Here is a 12379-nt window from a genome sequence, read left to right as displayed (position 1 = left end):
CATAAATATTAGAGATGAGCGAACATGCTCGTCCGAGCTTGATGCTCGGTCGAGCATTAGGGTACTCGAAACTGCTCGTTACTCGGACGAATACTTCGCCCGCTCGAGAAAATGGCAGCTCCCGCCGTTTTGCTTTTTGGCGGCCAGAAACAGAGCCAATCACAAGCCAGGAGACTCTGCACTCCACCCAGCATGACGTGGTACCCTTACACGTCGATAGCAGTGGTTGGCTGGCCAGATCAGGTGACCCTGGGATAGACTAGCCGCTGGCCGCGCTGCTCGGATCATTCTGTCTCTGGATGCCGCTAGGGAGAGAGCTGCTGCTGGTCAGGGAAAGCGTTAGGGTGTTCTATTAGCTTACTGTTAGGCAGGAGTGATTCTCAAAGAACCCAACAGCCCTTCTTAGGGCTACAATAACGTTCTACTTTTTTTATTTTAATTTGCATCTATTACCATTTTGTGAGGAATTAGCAGGGGGACTTGCTACCGTTGTGTTTAGCTCTTAGTGGCACACATATCCATAGCAAAGACCGAAGTGGGAAAATTCAGTAGGGGTTGGATTTCTATTAGGCAATAACTCAGTGTCATCTCATCTGGCATAGTAGTGTGCTTCCTTTGATACTTGGCTAGAAAATAGCCATAGGAGAATACAAACAGCTTCTTGAAGCCTACAGTAGCGTTCTATATATTTGATTTCTGGTTGATCTGCTGGTGGCTGTAGTTTCTGCAGTGCATGTACTTGCCAATTCTGAGCAATTTGTAGTGAGACTTGCGACCGCTGTGTTCTGCGCTTAGTGGCGCACATATCCATAGCAAAGGCCGAAGTGGCAAAATTCAGTAGGGGTTGGATTTCTATTAGGCAATAACTCAGTGTCATCTCATCTGGCATAGTAGTGTGCTTCCTTTGATACTTGGCAAGAAAATAGCCATAGGAGAATACAAACAGCTTCTTGAAGCCTACAGTAGCGTTCTATATATTTGATTTCTGGTTGATCTGCTGGTGGCTGTAGTTTCTGCAGTGCATGTACTTGCCAATTCTGAGCAATTTGTAGTGAGACTTGCGACCGCTGTGTTCTGCGCTTAGTGGCGCACATATCCATAGCAAAGGCCGAAGTGGCAAAATTCAGTAGGGGTTGGATTTCTATTAGGCAATAACTCAGTGTCATCTCATCTGGCATAGTAGTGTGCTTCCTTTGATACTTGGCTAGAAAATAGCCATAGGAGAATACAAACAGCTTCTTGAAGCCTACAGTAGCGTTCTATATATTTGATTTCTGGTTGATCTGCTGGTGGCTGTAGTTTCTGCAGTGCATGTACTTGCCAATTCTGAGCAATTTGTAGTGAGACTTGCGACCGCTGTGTTCTGCGCTTAGTGGCGCACATATCCATAGCAAAGGCCGAAGTGGGAAAATTCAGTAGGGGTTGGATTTCTATTAGGCAATAACTCAGTGTCATCTCATCTGGCATAGTAGTGTGCTTCCTTTGATACTTGGCTAGAAAATAGCCATAGGAGAATACAAACAGCTTCTTGAAGCCTACAGTAGCGTTCTATATATTTGATTTCTGGTTGATCTGCTGGTGGCTGTAGTTTCTGCAGTGCATGTACTTGCCAATTCTGAGCAATTTGTAGTGAGACTTGCGACCGCTGTGTTCTGCGCTTAGTGGCGCACATATCCATAGCAAAGGCCGAAGTGGCAAAATTCAGTAGGGGTTGGATTTCTATTAGGCAATAACTCAGTGTCATCTCATCTGGCATAGTAGTGTGCTTCCTTTGATACTTGGCTAGAAAATAGCCATAGGAGAATACAAACAGCTTCTTGAAGCCTACAGTAGCGTTCTATATATTTGATTTCTGGTTGATCTGCTGGTGGCTGTAGTTTCTGCAGTGCATGTACTTGCCAATTCTGAGCAATTTGTAGTGAGACTTGCGACCGCTGTGTTCTGCGCTTAGTGGCGCACATATCCATAGCAAAGGCCGAAGTGGCAAAATTCAGTAGGGGTTGGATTTCTATTAGGCAATAACTCAGTGTCATCTCATCTGGCATAGTAGTGTGCTTCCTTTGATACTTGGCTAGAAAATAGCCATAGGAGAATACAAACAGCTTCTTGAAGCCTACAGTAGCGTTCTATATATTTGATTTCTGGTTGATCTGCTGGTGGCTGTAGTTTCTGCAGTGCATGTACTTGCCAATTCTGAGCAATTTGTAGTGAGACTTGCGACCGCTGTGTTCTGCGCTTAGTGGCGCACATATCCATAGCAAAGGCCGAAGTGGCAAAATTCAGTAGGGGTTGGATTTCTATTAGGCAATAACTCAGTGTCATCTCATCTGGCATAGTAGTGTGCTTCCTTTGATACTTGGCTAGAAAATAGCCATAGGAGAATACAAACAGCTTCTTGAAGCCTACAGTAGCGTTCTATATATTTGATTTCTGGTTGATCTGCTGGTGGCTGTAGTTTCTGCAGTGCATGTACTTGCCAATTCTGAGCAATTTGTAGTGAGACCTGCGACCGCTGTGTTCTGCGCTTAGTGGCGCACATATCCATAGCAAAGGCCGAAGTGGGAAAATTCAGTAGGGGTTGGATTTCTATTAGGCAATAACTCAGTGTCATCTCATCTGGCATAGTAGTGTGCTTCCTTTGATACTTGGCTAGAAAATAGCCATAGGAGAATACAAACAGCTTCTTGAAGCCTACAGTAGCGTTCTATATATTTGATTTCTGGTTGATCTGCTGGTGGCTGTAGTTTCTGCAGTGCATGTACTTGCCAATTCTGAGCAATTTGTAGTGAGACTTGCGACCGCTGTGTTCTGCGCTTAGTGGCGCACATATCCATAGCAAAGGCCGAAGTGGGAAAATTCAGTAGGGGTTGGATTTCTATTAGGCAATAACTCAGTGTCATCTCATCTGGCATAGTAGTGTGCTTCCTTTGATACTTGGCTAGAAAATAGCCATAGGAGAATACAAACAGCTTCTTGAAGCCTACAGTAGCGTTCTATATATTTGATTTCTGGTTGATCTGCTGGTGGCTGTAGTTTCTGCAGTGCATGTACTTGCCAATTCTGAGCAATTTGTAGTGAGACTTGCGACCGCTGTGTTCTGCGCTTAGTGGCGCACATATCCATAGCAAAGGCCGAAGTGGGAAAATTCAGTAGGGGTTGGATTTCTATTAGGCAATAACTCAGTGTCATCTCATCTGGCATAGTAGTGTGCTTCCTTTGATACTTGGCTAGAAAATAGCCATAGGAGAATACAAACAGCTTCTTGAAGCCTACAGTAGCGTTCTATATATTTGATTTCTGGTTGATCTGCTGGTGGCTGTAGTTTCTGCAGTGCATGTACTTGCCAATTCTGAGCAATTTGTAGTGAGACTTGCGACCGCTGTGTTCTGCGCTTAGTGGCGCACATATCCATAGCAAAGGCCGAAGTGGGAAAATTCAGTAGGGGTTGGATTTCTATTAGGCAATAACTCAGTGTCATCTCATCTGGCATAGTAGTGTGCTTCCTTTGATACTTGGCTAGAAAATAGCCATAGGAGAATACAAACAGCTTCTTGAAGCCTACAGTAGCGTTCTATATATTTGATTTCTGGTTGATCTGCTGGTGGCTGTAGTTTCTGCAGTGCATGTACTTGCCAATTCTGAGCAATTTGTAGTGAGACTTGCGACCGCTGTGTTCTGCGCTTAGTGGCGCACATATCCATAGCAAAGGCCGAAGTGGCAAAATTCAGTAGGGGTTGGATTTCTATTAGGCAATAACTCAGTGTCATCTCATCTGGCATAGTAGTGTGCTTCCTTTGATACTTGGCTAGAAAATAGCCATAGGAGAATACAAACAGCTTCTTGAAGCCTACAGTAGCGTTCTATATATTTGATTTCTGGTTGATCTGCTGGTGGCTGTAGTTTCTGCAGTGCATGTACTTGCCAATTCTGAGCAATTTGTAGTGAGACTTGCGACCGCTCTGTTCTGCGCTTAGTGGCGCACATATCCATAGCAAAGGCCGAAGTGGCAAAATTCAGTAGGGGTTGGATTTCTATTAGGCAATAACTCAGTGTCATCTCATCTGGCATAGTAGTGTGCTTCCTTTGATACTTGGCTAGAAAATAGCCATAGGAGAATACAAACAGCTTCTTGAAGCCTACAGTAGCGTTCTATATATTTGATTTCTGGTTGATCTGCTGGTGGCTGTAGTTTCTGCAGTGCATGTACTTGCCAATTCTGAGCAATTTGTAGTGAGACTTGCGACCGCTGTGTTCTGCGCTTAGTGGCGCACATATCCATAGCAAAGACCGAAGTGGCAAAATTCAGTAGGGGTTGGATTTCTATTAGGCAATAACTCAGTGTCATCTCATCTGGCATAGTAGTGTGCTTCCTTTGATACTTGGCTAGAAAATAGCCATAGGAGAATACAAACAGCTTCTTGAAGCCTACAGTAGCGTTCTATATATTTGATTTCTGGTTGATCTGCTGGTGGCTGTAGTTTCTGCAGTGCATGTACTTGCCAATTCTGAGCAATTTGTAGTGAGACTTGCGACCGCTGTGTTCTGCGCTTAGTGGCGCACATATCCATAGCAAAGGCCGAAGTGGGAAAATTCAGTAGGGGTTGGATTTCTATTAGGCAATAACTCAGTGTCATCTCATCTGGCATAGTAGTGTGCTTCCTTTGATACTTGGCTAGAAAATAGCCATAGGAGAATACAAACAGCTTCTTGAAGCCTACAGTAGCGTTCTATATATTTGATTTCTGGTTGATCTGCTGGTGGCTGTAGTTTCTGCAGTGCATGTACTTGCCAATTCTGAGCAATTTGTAGTGAGACTTGCGACTGCTGTGTTCTGCGCTTAGTGGCGCACATATCCATAGCAAAGGCCGAAGTGGGAAAATTCAGTAGGGGTTGGATTTCTATTAGGCAATAACTCAGTGTCATCTCATCTGGCATAGTAGTGTGCTTCCTTTGATACTTGGCTAGAAAATAGCCATAGGAGAATACAAACAGCTTCTTGAAGCCTACAGTAGCGTTCTATATATTTGATTTCTGGTTGATCTGCTGGTGGCTGTAGTTTCTGCAGTGCATGTACTTGCCAATTCTGAGCAATTTGTAGTGAGACTTGCGACCGCTGTGTTCTGCGCTTAGTGGCGCACATATCCATAGCAAAGGCCGAAGTGGCAAAATTCAGTAGGGGTTGGATTTCTATTAGGCAATAACTCAGTGTCATCTCATCTGGCATAGTAGTGTGCTTCCTTTGATACTTGGCAAGAAAATAGCCATAGGAGAATACAAACAGCTTCTTGAAGCCTACAGTAGCGTTCTATATATTTGATTTCTGGTTGATCTGCTGGTGGCTGTAGTTTCTGCAGTGCATGTACTTGCCAATTCTGAGCAATTTGTAGTGAGACTTGCGACCGCTGTGTTCTGCGCTTAGTGGCGCACATATCCATAGCAAAGGCCGAAGTGGCAAAATTCAGTAGGGGTTGGATTTCTATTAGGCAATAACTCAGTGTCATCTCATCTGGCATAGTAGTGTGCTTCCTTTGATACTTGGCTAGAAAATAGCCATAGGAGAATACAAACAGCTTCTTGAAGCCTACAGTAGCGTTCTATATATTTGATTTCTGGTTGATCTGCTGGTGGCTGTAGTTTCTGCAGTGCATGTACTTGCCAATTCTGAGCAATTTGTAGTGAGACTTGCGACCGCTGTGTTCTGCGCTTAGTGGCGCACATATCCATAGCAAAGGCCGAAGTGGGAAAATTCAGTAGGGGTTGGATTTCTATTAGGCAATAACTCAGTGTCATCTCATCTGGCATAGTAGTGTGCTTCCTTTGATACTTGGCTAGAAAATAGCCATAGGAGAATACAAACAGCTTCTTGAAGCCTACAGTAGCGTTCTATATATTTGATTTCTGGTTGATCTGCTGGTGGCTGTAGTTTCTGCAGTGCATGTACTTGCCAATTCTGAGCAATTTGTAGTGAGACTTGCGACCGCTGTGTTCTGCGCTTAGTGGCGCACATATCCATAGCAAAGGCCGAAGTGGCAAAATTCAGTAGGGGTTGGATTTCTATTAGGCAATAACTCAGTGTCATCTCATCTGGCATAGTAGTGTGCTTCCTTTGATACTTGGCTAGAAAATAGCCATAGGAGAATACAAACAGCTTCTTGAAGCCTACAGTAGCGTTCTATATATTTGATTTCTGGTTGATCTGCTGGTGGCTGTAGTTTCTGCAGTGCATGTACTTGCCAATTCTGAGCAATTTGTAGTGAGACTTGCGACCGCTGTGTTCTGCGCTTAGTGGCGCACATATCCATAGCAAAGGCCGAAGTGGCAAAATTCAGTAGGGGTTGGATTTCTATTAGGCAATAACTCAGTGTCATCTCATCTGGCATAGTAGTGTGCTTCCTTTGATACTTGGCTAGAAAATAGCCATAGGAGAATACAAACAGCTTCTTGAAGCCTACAGTAGCGTTCTATATATTTGATTTCTGGTTGATCTGCTGGTGGCTGTAGTTTCTGCAGTGCATGTACTTGCCAATTCTGAGCAATTTGTAGTGAGACTTGCGACCGCTGTGTTCTGCGCTTAGTGGCGCACATATCCATAGCAAAGGCCGAAGTGGCAAAATTCAGTAGGGGTTGGATTTCTATTAGGCAATAACTCAGTGTCATCTCATCTGGCATAGTAGTGTGCTTCCTTTGATACTTGGCTAGAAAATAGCCATAGGAGAATACAAACAGCTTCTTGAAGCCTACAGTAGCGTTCTATATATTTGATTTCTGGTTGATCTGCTGGTGGCTGTAGTTTCTGCAGTGCATGTACTTGCCAATTCTGAGCAATTTGTAGTGAGACCTGCGACCGCTGTGTTCTGCGCTTAGTGGCGCACATATCCATAGCAAAGGCCGAAGTGGGAAAATTCAGTAGGGGTTGGATTTCTATTAGGCAATAACTCAGTGTCATCTCATCTGGCATAGTAGTGTGCTTCCTTTGATACTTGGCTAGAAAATAGCCATAGGAGAATACAAACAGCTTCTTGAAGCCTACAGTAGCGTTCTATATATTTGATTTCTGGTTGATCTGCTGGTGGCTGTAGTTTCTGCAGTGCATGTACTTGCCAATTCTGAGCAATTTGTAGTGAGACTTGCGACCGCTGTGTTCTGCGCTTAGTGGCGCACATATCCATAGCAAAGGCCGAAGTGGGAAAATTCAGTAGGGGTTGGATTTCTATTAGGCAATAACTCAGTGTCATCTCATCTGGCATAGTAGTGTGCTTCCTTTGATACTTGGCTAGAAAATAGCCATAGGAGAATACAAACAGCTTCTTGAAGCCTACAGTAGCGTTCTATATATTTGATTTCTGGTTGATCTGCTGGTGGCTGTAGTTTCTGCAGTGCATGTACTTGCCAATTCTGAGCAATTTGTAGTGAGACTTGCGACCGCTGTGTTCTGCGCTTAGTGGCGCACATATCCATAGCAAAGGCCGAAGTGGGAAAATTCAGTAGGGGTTGGATTTCTATTAGGCAATAACTCAGTGTCATCTCATCTGGCATAGTAGTGTGCTTCCTTTGATACTTGGCTAGAAAATAGCCATAGGAGAATACAAACAGCTTCTTGAAGCCTACAGTAGCGTTCTATATATTTGATTTCTGGTTGATCTGCTGGTGGCTGTAGTTTCTGCAGTGCATGTACTTGCCAATTCTGAGCAATTTGTAGTGAGACTTGCGACCGCTGTGTTCTGCGCTTAGTGGCGCACATATCCATAGCAAAGGCCGAAGTGGGAAAATTCAGTAGGGGTTGGATTTCTATTAGGCAATAACTCAGTGTCATCTCATCTGGCATAGTAGTGTGCTTCCTTTGATACTTGGCTAGAAAATAGCCATAGGAGAATACAAACAGCTTCTTGAAGCCTACAGTAGCGTTCTATATATTTGATTTCTGGTTGATCTGCTGGTGGCTGTAGTTTCTGCAGTGCATGTACTTGCCAATTCTGAGCAATTTGTAGTGAGACTTGCGACCGCTGTGTTCTGCGCTTAGTGGCGCACATATCCATAGCAAAGGCCGAAGTGGCAAAATTCAGTAGGGGTTGGATTTCTATTAGGCAATAACTCAGTGTCATCTCATCTGGCATAGTAGTGTGCTTCCTTTGATACTTGGCTAGAAAATAGCCATAGGAGAATACAAACAGCTTCTTGAAGCCTACAGTAGCGTTCTATATATTTGATTTCTGGTTGATCTGCTGGTGGCTGTAGTTTCTGCAGTGCATGTACTTGCCAATTCTGAGCAATTTGTAGTGAGACTTGCGACCGCTGTGTTCTGCGCTTAGTGGCGCACATATCCATAGCAAAGGCCGAAGTGGCAAAATTCAGTAGGGGTTGGATTTCTATTAGGCAATAACTCAGTGTCATCTCATCTGGCATAGTAGTGTGCTTCCTTTGATACTTGGCTAGAAAATAGCCATAGGAGAATACAAACAGCTTCTTGAAGCCTACAGTAGCGTTCTATATATTTGATTTCTGGTTGATCTGCTGGTGGCTGTAGTTTCTGCAGTGCATGTACTTGCCAATTCTGAGCAATTTGTAGTGAGACTTGCGACCGCTGTGTTCTGCGCTTAGTGGCGCACATATCCATAGCAAAGGCCGAAGTGGGAAAATTCAGTAGGGGTTGGATTTCTATTAGGCAATAACTCAGTGTCATCTCATCTGGCATAGTAGTGTGCTTCCTTTGATACTTGGCTAGAAAATAGCCATAGGAGAATACAAACAGCTTCTTGAAGCCTACAGTAGCGTTCTATATATTTGATTTCTGGTTGATCTGCTGGTGGCTGTAGTTTCTGCAGTGCATGTACTTGCCAATTCTGAGCAATTTGTAGTGAGACTTGCGACTGCTGTGTTCTGCGCTTAGTGGCGCACATATCCATAGCAAAGGCCGAAGTGGGAAAATTCAGTAGGGGTTGGATTTCTATTAGGCAATAACTCAGTGTCATCTCATCTGGCATAGTAGTGTGCTTCCTTTGATACTTGGCTAGAAAATAGCCATAGGAGAATACAAACAGCTTCTTGAAGCCTACAGTAGCGTTCTATATATTTGATTTCTGGTTGATCTGCTGGTGGCTGTAGTTTCTGCAGTGCATGTACTTGCCAATTCTGAGCAATTTGTAGTGAGACTTGCGACCGCTGTGTTCTGCGCTTAGTGGCGCACATATCCATAGCAAAGGCCGAAGTGGCAAAATTCAGTAGGGGTTGGATTTCTATTAGGCAATAACTCAGTGTCATCTCATCTGGCATAGTAGTGTGCTTCCTTTGATACTTGGCTAGAAAATAGCCATAGGAGAATACAAACAGCTTCTTGAAGCCTACAGTAGCGTTCTATATATTTGATTTCTGGTTGATCTGCTGGTGGCTGTAGTTTCTGCAGTGCATGTACTTGCCAATTCTGAGCAATTTGTAGTGAGACTTGCGACCGCTGTGTTCTGCGCTTAGTGGCGCACATATCCATAGCAAAGGCCGAAGTGGCAAAATTCAGTAGGGGTTGGATTTCTATTAGGCAATAACTCAGTGTCATCTCATCTGGCATAGTAGTGTGCTTCCTTTGATACTTGGCTAGAAAATAGCCATAGGAGAATACAAACAGCTTCTTGAAGCCTACAGTAGCGTTCTATATATTTGATTTCTGGTTGATCTGCTGGTGGCTGTAGTTTCTGCAGTGCATGTACTTGCCAATTCTGAGCAATTTGTAGTGAGACTTGCGACCGCTGTGTTCTGCGCTTAGTGGCGCACATATCCATAGCAAAGGCCGAAGTGGCAAAATTCAGTAGGGGTTGGATTTCTATTAGGCAATAACTCAGTGTCATCTCATCTGGCATAGTAGTGTGCTTCCTTTGATACTTGGCTAGAAAATAGCCATAGGAGAATACAAACAGCTTCTTGAAGCCTACAGTAGCGTTCTATATATTTGATTTCTGGTTGATCTGCTGGTGGCTGTAGTTTCTGCAGTGCATGTACTTGCCAATTCTGAGCAATTTGTAGTGAGACTTGCGACCGCTGTGTTCTGCGCTTAGTGGCGCACATATCCATAGCAAAGGCCGAAGTGGCAAAATTCAGTAGGGGTTGGATTTCTATTAGGCAATAACTCAGTGTCATCTCATCTGGCATAGTAGTGTGCTTCCTTTGATACTTGGCTAGAAAATAGCCATAGGAGAATACAAACAGCTTCTTGAAGCCTACAGTAGCGTTCTATATATTTGATTTCTGGTTGATCTGCTGGTGGCTGTAGTTTCTGCAGTGCATGTACTTGCCAATTCTGAGCAATTTGTAGTGAGACTTGCGACTGCTGTGTTCTGCGCTTAGTGGCGCACATATCCATAGCAAAGGCCGAAGTGGGAAAATTCAGTAGGGGTTGGATTTCTATTAGGCAATAACTCAGTGTCATCTCATCTGGCATAGTAGTGTGCTTCCTTTGATACTTGGCTAGAAAATAGCCATAGGAGAATACAAACAGCTTCTTGAAGCCTACAGTAGCGTTCTATATATTTGATTTCTGGTTGATCTGCTGGTGGCTGTAGTTTCTGCAGTGCATGTACTTGCCAATTCTGAGCAATTTGTAGTGAGACTTGCGACCGCTGTGTTCTGCGCTTAGTGGCGCACATATCCATAGCAAAGGCCGAAGTGGCAAAATTCAGTAGGGGTTGGATTTCTATTAGGCACTAACTCAGTGTCATCTCATCTGGCATAGTAGTGTGCTTCCTTTGATACTTGGCTAGAAAATAGCCATAGCAATAGGATAGGATTGTTTGGTTTTAAAAACTCAAAAAAAAACAAAAAACACAAAAAAAAAAAAAAAAACACAAAAAAACACAAAAAAAAACAAAAAGAAGTAAAAAAAAAAAAAAAGTTATAACTCTCATTTTAAAAATGTTTAACCCGAGGGCTAGGGGTAGAGGACGAGGGCGGGGACGTGGGCGTCCAACTACTGCAGGGGTCAGAGGCCGTGGTCCTGGGCGGGGTGAGACACCACCTGCTGATGAGGGAGCAGGGGAACGCCGCAGAGCTACACTCCCTAGGTTCATGTCTGAAGTTACTGGGACTCGTGGTAGAGCACTGTTGAGGCCAGAACAGTGCGAACAGGTGATGTCGTGGATTGCTGACAATGCTTCGAGCAATTTGTCCACCACCAGTCAGTCTTCCACGCAGTCCACCCATGTCACCGAAATCCCCACTCCTCCAGCTCCTGCACCTCAGCCTCCTCCCCCCCAGTCTGCCCCCTCCCAGGAAAATTTGGCATTTGAACCGGCATACTCTGAGGAACTGTTTTCTGGACCCTTCCCACAGTCACAAACCACTTGTCCGGTTGCTGCTGAGCAATTTTCCGATGCCCAGGTTTTCCACCAGTCACAGTCTGTGGGTGATGATGACCTTCTTGATGTAGTGGAAGTGTGTAAAGAGGTGTCCGACGATGAGGAGACACGGTTGTCAGACAGTGGGGAAGTTGTTGTCAGGGCAGGAAGTCCGAGGGGGGAGCAGACTGAGGGATCGGAGGATGATGAGGTGAAAGACCCAAGCTGGGTTGAGAGGCCGGGTGAACACAGTGCTTCTGAGACGGAGGAGAGTCCTCGACCTGAACAGGTTGGAAGAGGCAGTGGTGGGGCCAGACGGAGAGGCAGGGCCAGAGCTGGTGCATCAGCGCCACTGTCAACTAGTGAAGCTCCCGTGGTGAGGGCTCTTGCGGCGAGGGCTAGATCTTCAGAAGTGTGGAGGTTCTTTAAGGAAACACCGGATGACCGACGGACTGTGGTGTGCAACATTTGCCAAACCAGGCTCAGCAGGGGTTCCACCACTACTAGCTTAACTACCACCAGTATGCGCAGGCATATGAATGCTAAGCACCCCACTCAGTGGCAACAAGCCCGTTCACCTCCGGCCGTGCACACCACTGCTCCTTCCCCTGTGTCAGCTGCTAGTCAGCCCCCTGCCCAGGACCCTGGCACAAAAACCCCATCGTCGCCTCCACGATCCTCCACAGCATCCACCAGCGTTCAGCTCTCCATACCCCAGACGCTGGAGCGGAAACGCAAATATAGTGCAACCCACCCGCACGCCCAAGCCCTTAATGTGCACATCTCCAGATTGCTTAGCCTGGAGATGCTGCCCTATAGGCTAGTAGAGACCGAGGCCTTTCGCAACCTCATGGCGGCGGCCGCCCCTCGGTATTCGGTCCCCAGCCGCCACTACTTTTCCCGATGTGCCGTCCCAGCCCTGCACCAGCACGTGTCAGACAACATCATCCGTGCCCTGACCAACGCCGTTTCTGACAAGGTCCACCTGACCACGGACACGTGGACGAGTGCTGCCGGGCAGGGCCACTATATATCGCTGACGGCACATTGGGTTAACTTGG

Source organism: Engystomops pustulosus, chromosome 7 (genome assembly GCF_040894005.1).
Source record: "Engystomops pustulosus chromosome 7, aEngPut4.maternal, whole genome shotgun sequence".
In the NCBI taxonomy this organism is placed as follows: domain Eukaryota; kingdom Metazoa; phylum Chordata; class Amphibia; order Anura; family Leptodactylidae; genus Engystomops; species Engystomops pustulosus.
Note: the sequence above shows the minus strand (reverse complement) of the source record.